At 50.8% G+C, this 18,581-nt stretch overlaps 2 long non-coding RNA genes across 5 annotated transcripts; one reads left to right on the forward strand and one right to left on the reverse strand.

Moving 5' to 3' along the window:
- The first annotated feature begins 6,727 nt into the window (after positions 1-6,727).
- LOC108350523 (uncharacterized) lies at positions 6,728-17,422 on the forward strand. 4 transcript variants are annotated; one of them, XR_010065460.1, is made up of 4 exons: positions 6,728-6,845; positions 7,067-11,427; positions 12,687-13,022; positions 13,629-17,422. It is a non-coding gene; the product is annotated as an uncharacterized LOC108350523 (long non-coding RNA). The 4 variants fall into 4 exon arrangements; XR_010065458.1 differs by having other exon boundaries at positions 7,067-7,941; positions 11,222-11,427; positions 12,687-17,422; XR_010065459.1 differs by having other exon boundaries at positions 7,067-7,205; positions 7,651-11,427; positions 12,687-17,422.
- Positions 10,698-12,699, reverse strand: LOC134486477 (uncharacterized). Its single transcript, XR_010065461.1, has 2 exons — positions 12,443-12,699; positions 10,698-11,642 (listed from the first exon to the last, which is right to left on the reverse strand). It is a non-coding gene; the product is annotated as an uncharacterized LOC134486477 (long non-coding RNA).
- Positions 17,423-18,581: the final 1,159 nt, after the last annotated feature.

Raw genomic sequence — 18,581 nt, forward strand, 5'->3', positions numbered from 1 at the left:
TTCTCCTTTGCTCCTGTAAACTCCTCCCTGTAAGCTTTCCTCTCTGATGGAGTCTCTCTCTCTGTGGTTTTCGCTGGCCTCAGTCGTGATTCCCGGAAGTGCCAGCACACTTGGCTTCCATCGTTCTTCTGAGCCCAATAGAAACTCCCACCAACTCCTTACCTTAGAAGCAGCCGCCTAACCACGGGCTCCAATTATGCTTCTCTCCCACTTCTGGGATCTCTGGGCTGGTCAGGGACTCTGATTGTATTAGTCATGTGCACTTGTACACACACACACACACACACACACACACACACACACACACACACACACAGCTGGAATCTTTGACTTTAGGATCAGGAGCCTCATGGAAGAACCTGCTGGGGTGACTGGAGAATCCGAGTTTGCCCCAGAGGTCCGTTAATGAGGGGTCTTAGATGTCAGCACCCTATGTTGTTGCTTTGGGTAGGGGGGTGTCAATATCTGTGTCCAGAGAGTGATCTGGTCATGTGAACAGCTTTGACGGGCTGAGAGCTTTGAACTGTTCATTTGTGCCAACTTCTTTAAATGATGTGTGTGATGGGGGTTGGGGGTGGGAGCATATCAAGCAAGCACTCCTGCTTTTGGATTCCCCCCCCTCTATCACTGCTGGTTTTTGCTTGTTTGTTTGTTTGTTTTTGAGACATTTGACTATGTGGTCCTGGCTGATCTGGAACTTAGAGAGATCCATCTATATGACCCTGTCGGGATCAAAGATGTGTGCCCTCACACCTGGCTCCCACCCTGCCCTCCTTTTTGAGAAATAGGCTGGTTGAGCCTGTGCACTTTCCTGGAATTGTCCCTTCCAAGGAGAATAGGGCCATTTTACTGCAGTGCGCAGGAGAAGCAGATCTGGGCCTCAGGCACTTTGTACTCAGTGAGCATGTGTCCCTCTACCCATCAGAGACAGATAAATATCAACAAACACATCTGAAGGAGCAGGACAGGAAGCTTAGTCATGCAGAGGGCATGGAGCACAGAGGGCAGAGGAATGGCCTCATTCATAGTCTGCAGCAGCTTGGAGCCTGGAGCCTGGAGGCAGCAGTAGAAACAGTGTCCAGGGCAGCCTATGCTCAGCACAGCCACAGAGGCTCCAGACAGGAGTAAACAGCACTGGTTCCCAGGACACAGAAAGGCAAGAAGTTAGCCAGAGGCTGACTGGTCCTTAGCATACACAGTGTGGGTCATTCCACATGGAATCTGGGAGCTTCAGCTGATGCTCAATACAATGACTGGTTCTCACAGGGGGCCGTGAGGGACAGGGGACGGTGACTTAGCAGCCGGGGAGGTCTCTTGGATACGGGGAGAGCTGTCACTGTGATTCATGGCTCCTCTGACATCACAGGGCGCTCTTTGTGATGCAAAGTCAAATATTGTCTAGACACACACTGGGGGCCAAGGGACACACAGTTGTCCTGTGTGGCATGTTGAATGTGATGCGGAAGCACATGGTTTCCATCATGTGCTGGGACTTGTTTTTCATGGGTGTGATACACATAAAAGGGTATAATATATAAAAGACTGTCACAAAAAGGGAAAAGTTATGCTCGCCGGTCCCTTGAGCAGGAACCAGTACACAGCACAAGGCCACCAAGAAGTACTAGGGTTGGAGCAGGTGCAGGGAACAGGTATGCACAAAGGCCTTTAGGGTGGGTGGCCTTTGAAGGAACGACAGGGTGAGGCAGGGCAAGCAAGTTTAGGATTGGCTAATTGAAAGTTTCAGAGAGCTCTGGGCTGTCCCTAGCTGGACCTGACCTTTGCAGGGGCGTTTAGGGCAGGTGTGCAGTGACCCAGTGCCCAGCGAGGAAGGTACTGAATGTGTGCTGGGCTGGATCTGGTTTGTCGTGAGTGAGACACTGCAGGCAAGCAGTCTGGAGGTTGGCCACCCTGGCAAAAGCAGGTCTCGATTGTCAGCAAGGACCTCACATGCTGAAACAGTGGAATACACAGCCTAAAAAACCTGGTTAAAATGCACACAGACAGCACACACACACACACACACACACACACACACACACACACACGCACACACACACACACAGAAAACACACACATATACATGCATGCACATATGCATATGTGCATGCACACATGTATACACACATGCACACACATGCACACACAGATGCAGGCACACACACATACATGCATGCACACACACCAACAAATGCCTTCTCCATCCTGGAAGGACTCATTGCCTCCTTTCCCGAGAGCAGGTTCTTTGTGCCCTTTAATTGCAAGAACATTTTGGAAACTTCAGTGATGTAGTTAAAAAGCAAAACAAAACAAACAAAAAAAACCCCTAAGTGTTATAATTATGCACTGTGTGTATGTTTTTGCCTTTACATCTTATTTGGAAACTACAAAAATCAAATAGAGGAAAACAAGAGGCTCAGGCAAACTGCCAGCTTCCTGTGGGCAGAGCCAGCAGGACTCAAAAGGGAGGACAGCCTCTTCAATGTCACTGGTTTTTCCACTTGCACAGGGAAAGAGGCCCCGGCACTTGCCTACACAAGTATCCTCAATGGCCACCACACTTCCTGTGCCTTATTTTGGGATGCTGTAAGCAAAGAATGGGAGGCCTGGTGAGGAAGGAGCCTGCTTTGTGTGAGACCTGGCTTAGTCAGCCCTGGGTTCTACCCAAGGAGATCATGGGTTCCCCTCCCACAGTTGATCCCGGAGACCTCCACCTCAGTGAGACACCAGAACATCTGTGTAAAGATACTGTGATGTCTAAGCATGGGTGTCAACCTGACACACCCAGTAAGAGGGAACCCGGGTTGAGAAATCGTCTCCATCAGATTGTCCCCTGGCCACACCTGTGGATTATTTCTGGGTTGCTAATTGATGTAGAAGGATGCAGCCCACTGTAGGCGGTTCCATCCCTAGGCAGGTGCTTTTGGTCTATATAAGAAAACGAGGTAAGCATGAGCCAGGGAGTGAGTCAGTAACCTACCCCGGCATCACCTCATGGTCTCTGTTTCAGTTCCCGTTTCAGTGTCCTATTTAAGCTCTCTCTGCATTTCCTCAAAGGCAGACTGTAAGCCCAGTGAGTCCTTTCTTTCCCCATGTTACTTTCAGTCAGTGTTTTATCACAGCAGCAAAGCTAACTTTCTGCAAACCACTCCTTCTCGAAGGAAAGGCTTTCAGATTTGCAATAGCAGAGGGTATGCAACACAGCACAGCCTGTTTTAGGACAGTCTTCGTGGGAATGAGGTTCGACTGCTTGTGCTGGGGAAATTTGCCTCTACATGGCTGTATTTGCTTAATTTCTCCTTGACCCTGGTGCAGTCAGGCATTCAATAGCAAACGCTTCAACCAACTAGTGCTGTAAAGTGTCAACAACTGCATTTCTTCATCTCCAACTGCTTCCCTGCCTTTCTGAGCTGACAGGGTATGGCTTTCTCTTTTTTTCTTGAGATTTGGCTGTGTGTGAGTATGAGTCTCTTTGTGGTTGTTTAAGCATGTGTGGATGTGTATATGTGGAGGTCATAGGACAACCTATGTAGCCAGTCACCCTCCTTTCTCTTGCTTGTCTGAAGCTCACCAATTAGGTGAAAGTGGCCTTGGGGATTCTGTCTCTGCCTCTCAGGACTAGGGTCACAAGCACAAGAGGACACCCTGGATTCTGGGACAGAATTCATGACCTCCTGCTTGAGAGGCAAATACTTTGTCAGCTCAGCTCTCCCCAGTCCAGGACCTGAAGTTTTTATATGCACATAGAGCACCACATTCAGAGCAAATCCTGCTCTTCCCAGCCTCCCTTGCAGCTCAGTGTAGCTACAGCTTCCCTTGCAGCTCAGTGCAGCTACAGCCTCCCTTGCAGCTCAGTGCAGCTACATTACTCTGTGCAATGTACAGAAAGAGAAGTAAGGTCTTATAGACTTCAGGGAGAGTTTTTAAGCAGTGGGGTTCCTTGACTCCCACCTTTCCCTTGGTCTCATGGGTCCATGTAAGCATATCACTGAGCTCCAAGTGACCCCAGAGGATGGGAACTAGCTATTGGGTGAAATAAGAGCCTTGGCATTGTGGGATGTTCACTCTCAGACAGTTCTAATAGAAGAAAACCACATCTGGACTGGGGTCCTCATTGGTACAGAAAGAAGCCTTAGCATGTTGCCCTGAAGCCTGACTCACCCAGGGAGGCCACCTTGGGGTCCTTGTGGGAAGCACCTGGGAAGGAAGTGTCCTAGCCATGAACAGTGGACAAGAGGGGAAAGGATGATTATATGTGCTAGCTGACTAGTCAGACTGTTGAAGTCCTCCAGCCTGATCAGTCCATGGTCCTTTCACCAAGGGCGGGACCTTTAAGTAGACCCTTAAGAGAAAGACACAGTTCCCCTCCTGCCTCTACCACACAAAGCCTCCTGAGTTCTACCCCATGGAGCAGCCAGTCAGTAAATGCTGGTGGAAGGACAGAGTGGCTTCCCTTTAGCTCCATACTAGCCTCTCCCTACCCAATTCATGGTGACCTCTGGGGTAGAGGCAGGGCTAGGAGCCCCTCACATCCAATCAGTTACTTGCTTCATTCTCTGGGCCATCCTGGCGGTGGCCCCAGACAGGGGGATTCTGTTATTGAGTACTTGGTCACAGCAGCAGCCCTCCCTGTGTGGAGGTTAGCTCCACGTCCAGATTTAGGGGAGGAGTTGGCTTGTCATGGCTGACCAGCGGCAGTGAAGGGTGAGGGACCCAAAAATTGGGTGCACTGACTCTGGCTTTCTGGATAGGCTGTTGTGATGAGGAGGTCTTCTCTGAGTGTAGCTTACTAGAGCTCTCTTCATGAAACCCTCCACTTAATTTATCAGTATAAGACACTGCCTGAGCCAGGAGAGGACAGGCATTAACGAAGTTGGGGAGGGCTGGGTTGCTTTTGCTCACAAGGAGCTCAACCATTTCAGCTTATGTCTGTCTGCTCTTGGGTCCTCGGCAGGCGAAGCCTTTTGTGACAATCTTTCTGGGATGAGCGCCACGGAGCTATGCTCACACCTCACCCTATCACTCTGGTTTCTGGGATGTCTGCCTCTGCATTCCCATTCCTATAAATGCAGGCACACACATCCTGTACCTCCAAACAGGTAAGTACATCTTTTCTGTTGTCTTCTTTCTCTCTCTTTTCCTCCTCCTCTCCTAAAGGTCTGTGTGGAAGGCAGCTCCCTAGGTGTTGTTTCCCAATAGCACAACACTAGGGCACATCAAATAGGAAGTACTACAAACCCATCAACATGACCCCATGCAATCTGCAGGAACCACTGGGAAACCTCACAGCAGCAGCAAATGCTGCTGGGAGGGAGAGTAGTGCCCCACCCCCGCAGCTTCCAAGAGCTCCTGCTAGCACCAAGCACCATGAGCCAGTACCTAGTGCTTTATGGAGGTGATTCCGCACCAGGGCACCTCCTGTGCCTCCTGGTCTGTGCTAAATTCCAGACTCTGCTCAGGAGGGCTTGAGCGGTTCCTGAAACCATCTTTTTAGCAAGTGAGATGGGAGAGCAGTTAGCTGGAGGTGAGGCTTCACGAGGTCACCTGAAATCCTCACTGCAGTCTGAGAAAGTGGCCCCTGGTGGGTGACATTTTCCCCAGGGAAATGGCCTCTTGGGTGAGAGATCTCTCAAGTCCGTGACCGCCTCAGTAATTGACACTGTCAGGTATGAAATGTCCTTGGGTAAGAGTCCACTCCAGGGCCATCTGGCAGGCACATGGTGAAGCCAGGATTTTAACAGACCTCTTCATGTCTAAAATCCCCAGCCTAACACCATGGTGACTTCAGCTGCCCGGATGATTTTTTCCAATAAAATTTAAGTGTATTTCAACATGTCTCAGTAATTAATCTTGGTTGTAAAATCATGAAAAATTAATTATGAGATCTATTCCCCTTCAGGAACCCTGAGCTATGAACACTGACCTTGTGTTATCCTGTCCCGATTGAGCTGAAGTGAGATACTGTCACTGATGCCTGGCTCTATAAGGAGGGTCAATGCCAAGCATCCATCACGTGAGCTCTTACCACTAATAGCTCAGGAGAAACCAGAAAGCACTTACAGCGGCCTCAGACTGCAGCTATTTTCGTGGTTCCAGCATCACCTTTGCCAGAGAGCAACACAGGCCCGCAGTGTTTGCTGTTACCTGGGAAGGGAGGCTACCAAGTGCCACTGAAGCGGGGCTGGTTCCCTGTGTGGGGACCCTGAGCCAGGCCAGCTCAGCCTTGGACAGACTCACGCACTGCAAAATTCCACCGTGGATGCGCCTCACATGGCCAGTCTTCCGGGCCAGGAGGATGCACGTCAGTGCCTGCATCTCCTTGTCTTAGAGATGGGAGAGAAACCACGAGAGAGAACAGGATTCTGGGGGATGGGACAGCCAGAGGGAGGGTCAGCGGTCAGAGGTATGTTAGTGAGCTCTGCTCCTTGCCTGCTCCTATCACAATCCATGTGTGTGACAACTCACTTTGAAGGGGTGGGGCCAAGTAAATAGAATTAATTTCCAAAAAGTCTCTACTTTGGGAGAGAAAGGCTATAACTCCAGGTGACCCAAAACTGAGGGTTTCTCAAAGGATGGTTTATCTACCCATGTGGAAGTTCACTGTGAGGTGGGGACATTGAAGGGTGGGAGCACTATGAGGTGGGAGCACTGTGGGGTGGGGGTCACTGTGGGGTGGGGTCACTATGGGGTGGGGTCACTATGGGGTGGGAACATTGTGGGGTAGGAACATTGTGGGGTGGCTTCACTTCAGGTAGGGACTGAACTCTGCTCTTCCCTGAGAAGCCCAGGATGTCTCATCGCGGCAGATCTTCTGTGTTCTAATTAGCACGGGACATCGGCAGCTGGTGGTAGGATGCCCAGCCTTGCTCCCCTCCCTGCCATGGAGATTCTTATTTCTTTAGGGCCTCCCTGTCCCAAGGGTCACCTTAGGGACTGGACACAGCATGACTTCAGAATGACCTTGGAAGTCTTTAGTCTAATTGTGGTGTTTAGACATAAAGGCCAGGTTGGCTTTGGGAAGGTGCAGATCCCCAGAGACAGTCTGGGAGACTTGGGCTGTTATCTACAGGTCACGTTGTGTGATACCCGAGCCAGAAGCAGGTGGCTGATGGCCATCAAGGACAGAGAACTCTGTAAACAGCCTTTTAAAGGCTCCAGCCCTCCAGGATCAGGCAGGATGATCTCACGTTTTCTGCCTCCTCTTTCAGGTCAGCCCTCATTTAACTCCCACAGCTACTGAGTGCTACAGCCTGCCCACCTGGCTCACATAGAGGCAGCGCCTTCCCCTTACTTTTGAACCCCTGGGGACCACGCTCTGTGGGAAATGGGGTGGTCTCACTGGATCAGGCCAATCACAGCCTAGTCCTGGGGCTGGGGGCGGGGTCAGCCCCAAGGGCTGCTGGGTAGAGAGGCGGAGAAGGACCAGGTGAAAGGTTGCCTAACATCCTCCCACTAGTACCCAAGGCAGGGAAGTCACACAGCTGTCCTCTTCTGCCAAATGGGAGGAATCGTGACACTCTTCCCACAGTTTTGCTGTGTTGTTCTGAGGCAGAAGGCTCAGCAATCTGGGAGCCGAGCACGGTGGGTGGAGGGCCAGTGTGATTATTGCTGGGACTATTTTAGTTCACTAAGAGTTGTTTTATTTCCATCAAGGGAAAGGAGAATGCTGTCCCTTCATCGTGAAACAGTTATTGCATGAAATTAGTCTTTGTTATACAAGTGTATATCCCCCTGTAATGAAACTTGAACCAGGAGCACAGAGTCAAGTCTCTGCTGGTTGGGTGGGCGCCCTGCGCAAGGCTGTTTCTGCGCTCTCCACCATCTGAGTAGTCACTCCGACAAAACACGTAAATACTGATGTCTTCAACCAATGTCCAACAACTTCCCACTGGGTTCCCGGCTCAGTGTCCGGAGCAGAGCATCTGTGGGGTGACCCTAAGGAAGGTAAGCGATGAGGATCTGGGGGTAGGAGACCAGTCAGGGAGGCCACCAGGGATTTCGGCAGAGATAGTGTGAGGAGGGCGTCAGGGTGGGACTGGTTTCCTGCAGGGTCAGCGGGAGCCAAAGTCTGAACCAGAACAGGTCAAGACATGGCTGTGGATGGTGTGAAGTGTGTGTGTGGGGGTGTATATGGGAAGCAACAGGTGTTGGGGTTCAGAGCACACCCCACAGGCAAGAGCAGTAGCTGGACTCAAGAGGCTTTTGGACAGCCTATATGTGTCTAAAATTGCATCTGAATGTGTCTCACACACACGGGCAGCCTGACTCTCAGGGGCCTCGCTCTGCGCTCACAGGTCTCTGGCGCGCATGCGTGCATATTGATCTCCCATTCCGGACTTTGCAGTTCCCACAGGCAGGGCTGTGGACTCTGTTCAGGTTGTACAATATTGATTTCACAGCAAAGGGACTGTGATTTTACGCTCCTTGATCGAAATAAAGCGTCAGGTGCCTTACTTAATACCCACAGCAGATGCGGGTCAGGAGCGGCTGTGACTGTGACTGGAAAAAGGATTTGTCTGTCCTCCCTTACCTGGGTTAGTGAAGGTGCTGGTCCCAAACCATTGAAGGGACATTGCCTGATAACACACCTCACAGCTCCTTAGACCAGGCTTACAGATGGACCTACAGACCGATATTACACAGAGCCTGCATCTGCTCAGGAAAACCACCGGACCCCTCTCTACCTTACACAGCACCGGGAGGGAGGGGGCGTGGCCAGAGCAGGGGTGAGGCCAGGATGAGGAGGACAAGCTCTGTTTCAGAGACTAGACTTCATTGGAGGGTACAGTAGAAGTGGCATTGGGGACTGAAGGGGACAGGTTGATTTGGGCGCCCTCAGCTCGAAGAGGAAGAAAAGCAGGAAGAAGCAAGGCAAGCTGGAAGAAGGACAGGGTAGGGGCCCAGGGCAGCGAGGCTCGAGGAGGGGGAGGGGTCATGAGGACATATGCTGAGTCTGCAGAAGCTCAGTTGCAGGTGAGAGTTTCACCACAAAGAGTCCGAATACTTTTCACCTGTATTTTCATTAACTTAGTGATCGCACCCGTGCATGCGCACTCACACACGCGCACACACACACGCGCGCACACACACACGTGCACATGCACGATGTGACAGGAAGTTAGTGGGAGTCAATTTTCTCCTTCTAGCGTCTGAGTCCCCGGGTTGAGTTTAGTTCAGTCTAGGCAGCAAGCACCCTTATACCCAACGGGCTACCTTTCATTGTGGTTTTAACCAAACACACCAACACATGCCTTTGAACCCATGGCTGAGAAGAAGGCTCAAGCTTGGAGACTCGCTCTTCTGCCCGTGAGGGTCTGTCCTCTGCCCGTGAGGGTCTGTCCTGTTGTGTGAGCATAGCCTGTGAACAAATGCCACGCCCACCGACCAGGACAAGCAAGAGGCATGCCAGGTCAAGACAGACGGAACAGTCTCTTTGATGGCATTCTGGTCCTGCTTTATGATATATGGCCCACACATTTTCATTTATACAGATCCAAAAACCAGTCAGCTGCAGCGGCCCGTGGAACTGTCAACTCTCAAACACACTGTCCACCCCTCCACAGCGAGGCAGAACTGTTAGTTCCATCCCGCCCATCTCCCTGTGCCCGTGCACCCCCGGGTCCACTGTATCCAGGCAGCAGCTAGGCGGCAGTCCCCCAAGCCTTTCTCCCTTCCCTTTACTGCTCAGCAAATCCTGCAGGGATGGTAGCACCAGGACCCTCTTCTCTTCCACCACCAGCTCAGGCCTCCGGTCTCACTGCTGGTCTTCCACACCAGCCTTCGCTGCATACCCAACCTCTTCTCAGAAAGTTAGACCCGTTAACGTGACCGGACCATGTTCTATCTCTGCTCACAGTCTCAAGGCTCCCATTAGCCAAGTCCTCCTGGGTCTGAGTGTTTGTTGTCTGATCCTTGTGATCTATCACCTGTCACCTCTCAGGGGTCACCCCCTAACACACACACACACACACACACACACACACACACACACACTATCCTCTACCACTGAACCATAGCCACGCAGGTCTCAAGCTCAACTCTCTCTATCCCTCTCAAAATGGTGCCCTGCCACCTTCTGCCCCCACAACCCCACAACCCAGACTGCTTTCCAGCTTCTCCCACTTTGTCTGCAAAGCCATCTGGGCTGCAAGGTTACTTTGGGAATCCATCCAGTGCTCCTCTCCTCCTGTTCTGCATCTTCATCCACAGCAGCATCCATTCATCTGCAACGGACCCACGAGTGGGTCTGTCACTGTCCTTAAACCCTACATCAGTGCCAGAACGACAGGGCTCAGAATGCCCGAGCAGTGCCCCTCACATGATTGACTGAAATTTGTCCCAAATGAGTATTGCTGCTTCTCTGTGTGTTGTACGTGTGAATGTGCACATGCATGTGCGGGCACAGCATGTGGAGGCTGGAGGTCAACACCAAGTGCCTCCCACCATGGCTTGATTTTGAGACAGGGTCTCTCACTGGACTGGAGCACCCTGATTTGGCTAGACTGATTGCCAGTGAGCCTCAGGGACCCTCCTGTCTCTGCCTTCCCTGATGGCACATGCAACTTTTATGGAGGTGCTGGAATTCCAAACTCAGGTCCTGCTGTTCATGCAGCCGTGTCCCCAGACCCTGTTCTGTGGTATGCATGAATGAGAAAATCACAGGCCAAAGTGTTCTCGGCAGGAGGAGTAGAGATGGGATATGCGGCAGAGCAAGATTTAGCTTTATGAAAACACGCAGGGATAACTACAGAGTGCTACGATTGTACAGTACCTCTGCAGTTTAAAATTTCACGAGGGTCAAGGAAGAAGAAAATGCTGAACGCCTTCCTTCCAGGGTGATGCAGAAACAAGGGCGGGGAAGCAAGGGATTAGTAGAAACGAACAGACACGAAAGCCTGTTATCCCACCGTTGCTGGGAGGTAGGAGACAAATCAAGATATTCAAACACATGTAAGACAGCCACAGTGTCTTCCCGCTGGAGGAGAGAATAGAAGAAATGGCTCAGCGCTCTGAGGAAACATCTTCTCAGACTTACAAAGGATGGTATTTACATTTTCTCCAAGCCTTTAATTTTCTCATTTATCATTTGTCAGAGCCCGAGGCCCTTCCTTAGCACATGGTGTTTGCCAGCAGCTAATGATCCCTTTACCAAACATCACAGTCCAGCCAGGAGCTTGTTAATGTTGCTAGGGCTGATGATTTAATGCTTCACTGTCACGGGCAGGTCTCTGGACCCTGGATCACAGGAATGCTGTGACTCTGGGGCTCTGTGCTTCCTGGAGGCCCCACTGTCACCAGGGAACCATGGAAACCAATCCAGTCCCAGATATGGAGAAAGCTGAGCACTGAGGTTGGCTTTGGAAGCCAGGCATGGACTTCTAGAACTCCATCCAGTGGTCACAGACTGGACGCCATCTTGCTGCCCCACAGGTAACACCTGAGGACTGGTGTCACTCAAGGAGTAAACAGAGGCCTGGGTGCGGTTCCAGGACTCCAGCCTAGCTTTCTTTCCTTGGCACCAGCTCTTCTTCTTGTCCTCTGAGGCTCAGCAAAGCTGGCTCCCACAGAGAGATTCTGTCCAGCTCATGAACCAGAGCCACCACACGATGACACCAGGCTTCTGGGTCCAGCTATGTGCCTAGATTCTGAGACACAGAGGCATTTGGAAGGGCCAACTCCTCTAGATCTTTCATTATAAACCAGTTTAGAGGCCTGCCATTGATATTAACCAGAATCCCAGGAAGCAAGACACAGTTTTAAAAGGAAAAAAGGTGGTGTGTGTGTGTGTGTGTGTGTGTGTGTGTGTGTGTGTGTGTGTGTTGTTCACATGCACATATGTAGGTCAGAAGACAGCTCGCAGGTATTGGCTCTCTCCTTCCACCATGTGAGTCCTAGGAATACAACCTCAGGTTGGCAGGTTTGGCAGGGCCATCAGGAAGCACCTTTGCCCCCAGAGATATCTGGCCTGGCCCAGAAATTCATCTTTTAATAAAACCTCACAAGTGTTCAGGGTTCTGCAACAGAAAGAAAACACTTTGTACCTGGGGACCTACCGTGGAGGAGTTGGGGGGAAGGGCGTTTTTTTCTTTTTGGAAAAACAGCCCCTGCAACTTTTCAAGGTGGACTTTGGGGGAGAGGTTCTTCCTGGAGGCAGAGCTCACACCTAGGAAGCTGGGTGGTGGCTGTGGCAAAGAGCTCTGATATTCCACCCGCTGTGTGTGTCTCAGGACACAGACTGGGAGGGGCAGTGCCTTGGGGATACAGCCAGGAAGGAGGAGAACAGAGGAGAGAGGAGGAGGAGGGAAACCATGGGTTGGACAGCTTTCTGGCCTTGTGCCCAACCCAGCCACTCTCTTGCATTCCAGGTCTCATGCCTGGGTCTCCTTTAAGCTTGCTCCATGCTGGCTTTGGCAGCCAGTCGGACCCAAGGCTCTTGCAAACTTACTTGGTGTCCTAGATGGTATGGTGGCTATCGTGATGTTGGTGTCCTGAGGTGGCCTTACCATCCTGGGATTCAGCTCTTCAGCGCCTGGCCACTAGCCGAGTGATCTGTAATGGCTGAGAGAGCGCAGTGTGGGGCCTGGGGCTGCATGGGTGGCTGTCTCTGCAGAGTTGTGATAACCGTCCACTCTTGCTTTGGAGAGCCTGTCTGCTCATTGGTTCATTTTTTCCATCCTCATGTTTCCCAGATCTCCCTGCAGCTGTGATCTCCTTGTAGTGACATCATCCAGGACCTTGCTGAACCTCCCCGGGGTGTCTCTTATGGCTCTGGTGAGCACATGAGACCCAGGTTGATACCATTCTGGCTTTCCAGCCGAGAAGCATGACCTTGGGAGACGCCTGAGGTCACATGGGTGACGGAGGAGATGGCGGACTCTGACCTGTACAGATTTCTAGGTTGACGTGAAAACATCAGATGCCAGGCAAGCCAAGCTCCAAGTCAATGCATTCCAGACTATCCTCAGGAAGCCTGACAGCCTGAGAAGACTGAGTTCCTTACAATCCGGCAGAGGGGTCACAAACAGGTCATTTCCCTTTTCCATTGTTGGGGACGCTGGAGTCAAGATGATAACATCTGGCCTGCACCTGGTTCACTAGACTGGGCTTCTTGGGAATGTGCTGGGATCCCAGGGATACACAGGGCTTCGAGCTATGACCTACTCCAGATGTCATAGATGCTCACAGTGACCCCTGACCTCAGGAAGGCAGTGGGCTTTGGCAGAAACTAGAAGCCAGAGCAGGTCAGAATCCTGCCCCCCTATGAGGAACAATGAAAAGTTGTGTGTGAATGCAGCTGGGGAGAAGTGGGGATTCGGGAGCTTAATTACAGGGTCTCTGTGTGACACAGGTCACAGTAAGCAAAAGTCAGGGGTTAACAGTGAGGAAAATCCAGGGGTTGACCCTTGGAGGTCAGACTGTAGCCTTGCACAGGGCCTTGGAATAAGTATCAACATGCTAAGAACATTAACCATGGAGGGCGCAAAGCCCATTCCTTGGGCAGCCAAGGGCATCTGTGAGCATCTTGTGCTGGGTTCCCTGTGCCTGGAGGGGAACTTTAGGAAGAGGACTCTGTAGGAGAAGACCACCATGATTTCTGCACTGCTGGTCATTCATGAGTGTTTTCTGTACAGACGTTTGGTGTCTCCTACCTGCTGCTGTGTTAGCTTTGCTGTCCTGAGACCTGGTCTGGTGTTCCCGAGGTAATGGGTGTGGATAGGGAAGGAGCTGGGGTCTTGGGGGAGCTCTAAGGACACAGGGCTTGTTGGCTCTTGCCCTGAAGCACCGTCTCTAGAGATACAGAGGCCGGTGGAGCCTGCACTGACGTTTTCTCACGAGTTCTCGGCTAAACCCAAGCCTGTGTCACCGAAAGCTTCTGTTCACGATGGCCCTACCTTATGTGTTACCTTGCTGAAATCACAGCTTTGATTCTTTCCCTACATAAACTACATAAGTAACTATTAAAATATTATTAAATTACTAATAAAATAAAAAATAGGCCCCTTGTATTCATTGATATATAATGTTGCCCAGGGAGCCTCAATACCAACAGTGCAGAAGGGCAGAGGCTACCCCTTTCTCTCTGACACTGTCACCTTCTCTGACACAGGAAGTCCTGCCCGCGGGTAGCCGGATGGTGTATGCGTCAAGCTAGCATGTCTTTCTCTGCAGAGCTGGGCAAGCATTAGGGCTAAGACTTTTCTCGTGTAGCTTTTCTCTATCCCAGGTAATAGTTCCCTCGCAAACTTGTTGACAGTTCTTCCCAAACCCGTTCATGGTTTTGTCAACTGCCGTCTTGTCTAGCTGTGTTGACTGTGACTCAGTAGAAGAAATCCATTTTCTAGAGGGGGCTGCATGGCAAAAGAGCCTAGCTCCCCATCTTGGGTACCCCCAAGGGATATTTGGTCTTCGTCACGTTTATGTTTAGTGTGATAAAACACCATGACTTAAGCTACTTATAGAGTAAAGAATTTCACATTTCCAGAGGGTTGGAGTTCATAATGGTGGAGTGCATAATGGTTTGTAATGGCAGCAAGCTCCAGGCAGTAGGAACAGGAAGCAAAGAACTCACATCTTGAACCTGAAGTAGAGAGGGCGAACTGGAAATGCTGGAGGCATTTAAATCTCAAAGCCTGCACCCAGAGACATACAAGGCTGTTTGTACCATGTGAACCTCCCAAGCGATGCCACCATTTGGGGACCAAGGGTTCAACTGCCCAAGACAGTGGGGATATTTCTTATTCAAATCACTACAAAACACACACACATGCATACACACATACACACACACGTGCACACACACACGCATACACACATACACAGACATGCACACACACACATACACATGCACACACATACACATACGCACACACACGCGCACACGCATGTACATATGTCTACAAGAATGGAGCCCAGCAAATGTGCATTCAAACACGAGCACACCCCATGCACACGGATATAAAACGTAATAAAACAACTCTCCCCTTCACTTCGAATGCTGCCTTTGAACATTGTCTTAGGGTTTCCGTTACTATGAAGAGACACCATGGCCACAGTGACTCTTACAAAAGAGAGCCTTTCACTGGGGCCCACTACAGTTACAGAGATTTAGTCCATTACCGTTATGGCGGCAAACACGTCGGCATGCAGGCAGACAAGGTGCTAGAGGAGCAGTTGAGAGTTCCACATCTTATCCGAGACTGCGTGCCACGCTGGGTGTAGCTTGAGCATAGGAGACATCAAAGTCCGCCCCACCTCCACAGTGACACACTTCCTCCAACAAGGTCACACCTCCTACTAGTGTCACTCCTAACGGCCAAGCATTCCAACGCATGCATCTGTGGCGGCCATTCCTATTCAAATCACCACAGATGTTTTCCATCCAATCCTAGTACTTCATTTTATAAGATGCTGGTTGTGGGCACCGACTGAGTTTAGCTTGGGAAGCTGGCCCTGCCTCACTGCAGCGTTGGCTCACAGCTCCCTGGTCTCCGTTGCTCTGTCTTGCCACCAGCTAGCTGGGCACTCCTCTTTGTTTCTGTCGCTCTGCTTTTTGATTCCGATCATGTCTTGGACCACGCGCCATTACTTCCATTTGCTGTTTTACGGACGAACATCTTAAACAACTCTACCATGCATTCCTCCGCTATTTTTGCAGTAACAGAAAAAAATCAAAGTGGGAAGAAATGGTTAGGAAGAAAGGCAGGAAGGCAGTGGGAGAGCGAGGGCTATTTGGATTTTCACACAGGCCTGGTTCTACAGGGACCCAGCAGAGGCTGATGGGTAGTCATGTCCAGCTGTGTGTAACTGTGTGTACCCCAGAGATGGCCTGGTGATGGATGGGAATGTGCACCCAGGCTCAAAATCAGAGTCTCTCTCTGGCTTCTGTTTTGGTTCAAATGTGAAATATCCCTTGTAGGTTCTCGTGCAGAATGTTTGATCCCCCGCTGGTGACGCTGTTTTAGGAGGCGGAGCCTAGTGGGAGGGGGTAGGTGTCTGGGAGCCTGACTTTGATGGAATATATCTTTTTCTTGGCCCCACCTTTTTGTTCTCTGCTTCCTGCTTCCTGTTCGCCACAATGTGAAGAAGTTTCTTGTTCCACAGCCTGGCTGCCACAGCCGCCCCTGCTAAGGTTCAGCGCAAGCCCACGGAGCCAAACAGCTCTCTCAGACTGAGTCAGTATAAATCTGTCCTGCCTTAGATGATGCTGCCAGACTCTGTCAGCAATGCAAAAACAACTGATGTAATTCTCCTGACCTCTCAGGGAATGACAAGCCTGTTTGGGATCCATCACGTGCCCTTTAGGAAACATGGCTGCATGAATCTGTGACCTCTTCTACCCACCAGCTGAGCACCCCATCTCCAATATGAAAATAAAACCAGGCATTGCCAAGTGTCCTCTGGATGCCAAAGTGACACTGTAGGGACCACTGCTGTCAAGGTGGCTGGCCTGTGCAGGTGGCACCACGCGATGTCAGTGCCCTTCTGTGTCACACAGAGAACTTCAGCCACCAATCTCAGTGTCCAGGAATTGTTCCCTAGAAGCTGCCCCTCAACGGTTGGGTCATGTGAGAGCCAGAGCTTCATTCAGCAGCAGCCTCAGGCCTCTAGGTCACCCCTCCACAGCTCCACACCGGTGGTGAGAATGGCAAAGCCCGTGGTGTCCTGGACTGCACCTGCCCACGCTTAATAGACTCACAGAAAAGCAAAGGAAAAATAAGCTTTGACTCACAGAGTTGGTATCGTGATGGGTGTCTGTGACACGTGGGCGCACGCTGCCAGTCCTCCTTCAGCATCCATGTCTGACACAGTGGCTTTGGAAACTGGAAACAGTGCACGCAGATGCTCCAGGGACAACTGACTGGCCACTGATGGAGATTGGGTCATAACAAAAGTCCAGAACATATGAGGACCTTGTCCTGCGGACGGAAGTGGCTATTCCCTACACAGCTGTACCTGCCCTTGGCTCTGGCTTAGGCCTATCCTTGTCCGTGACACAATTGACACCACCTTCAGCCGACCTACTGAGTCTGCCTGGAGGACATGGGCAGAGAGACCAAAGCTTTGGCTGCAGTGAAGGACTTTCAACTTCAGACTAAATACAGCCAAAATACAAAGGCCCCTGTGCCCGTGAGCCAGGGCCCTGGAGTATCTGCCAGCTCGCTCCTGTGAGAGCTGCATCTGAGCGTGTCCAGATGTTGTCCCCGCAGTTCATGCATTTGTCTTGGCAATAGCTCCACATGTGTGCCTTCCCACGGGGTCGGTCCATGCTCCTCTGGTCTGTGTTTCTAAGTATGTTTGCTTTGCCTTCCTCTCATCAGACCACCAAGGCCCATTTTTGTCCGCTATGGAGAAAGCCCTCGAGGATATCAGCACATTGGCTCATATAGCCTACATCCTAATAAAGAAGTAGCTGTTTGTCAAACAAGAGTCAGCCTTTTCCTGGGAATAAAAACATATAGGTGGTCTGTGTACTCAGTATTCTCTGGTGCTTTTATGATGTGCTCTGGCATTTGCTCTGGAAGGCATCCATTTGTGGGCTGTGTCACTAGAAAACACCATAACCATCACCACCATCATTACCATCATCACCATCATCACCATTATCATCATCACCACCACCACCATCATCATCATGTACCTCTTTAGCATAGGAAGGATTCGGACAAAGATTTGCTTGGTGTACATGAACCAGGAACAAAAAGAGAGAGCCCCAGTCAGCTTTGCATCCATCATGGTGACAGAATACAGTAATGCATTCAAGATAATCAACTACAAAAGAGGAAAACCTTAGTTTGGCTCTCAGTTCTGGAGGTTTCTGTGGGTAACTGGCTTATTGCTTTGGGGCCTGTGGCAAGGAAGCCGTCATGGTAGGAGCACAAGGAGGAGGAAGCTGTTTACCTCCTGATGTCCAGGATGAAAGAGAAAAGGAAGAGGCTGGAGGTATCCTTCCCAAGAGCATGCCTCCCCATCACCAGAGGGCTTCCAACTGGGCTACACCCTACTAAAGGCCTGGCCTCCCATCATCACTATGGGTGGAGACCAAGCCTTTAACATAGGTTTGCACAGACCAGAGCGAATAGAAATTGCTCACTTCTGTGGGTCTCCCACAGAGGATCTAATACAGACATCGACACAGACACACACACAGACACAGACAGACACACACACAGACACACAGACACACAGAGACATAGGCACAGACAGACAGACACACACACACACACACGCATATGGACACGGACACGGACACAGGCAGACACACACACACAGACACACACACACAGAGACATAGACACAGACAGACAGACACACACACATACACATGCACATGGACACGGACATGGACAGAGGCACACACACACACACACACACACACACACACACACACGTGGACGCGGACTCGGACATGGAGATACAGACATAGACACAGACAGATGCAGACACAGACATAGACACAGACACAGATGCAGACACAGACAAACACACACACACAGACAAACACAGACACAGACACACACACACACAGACATAGATATATATTAGATAAAAAAGACTCTTGTTGGGAGGTGTGGTGATGTTGTACG

This window comes from Rattus norvegicus, chromosome 3, assembly GCF_036323735.1.
Source record: "Rattus norvegicus strain BN/NHsdMcwi chromosome 3, GRCr8, whole genome shotgun sequence".
Classification (NCBI taxonomy): Eukaryota; Metazoa; Chordata; class Mammalia; order Rodentia; family Muridae; genus Rattus; species Rattus norvegicus.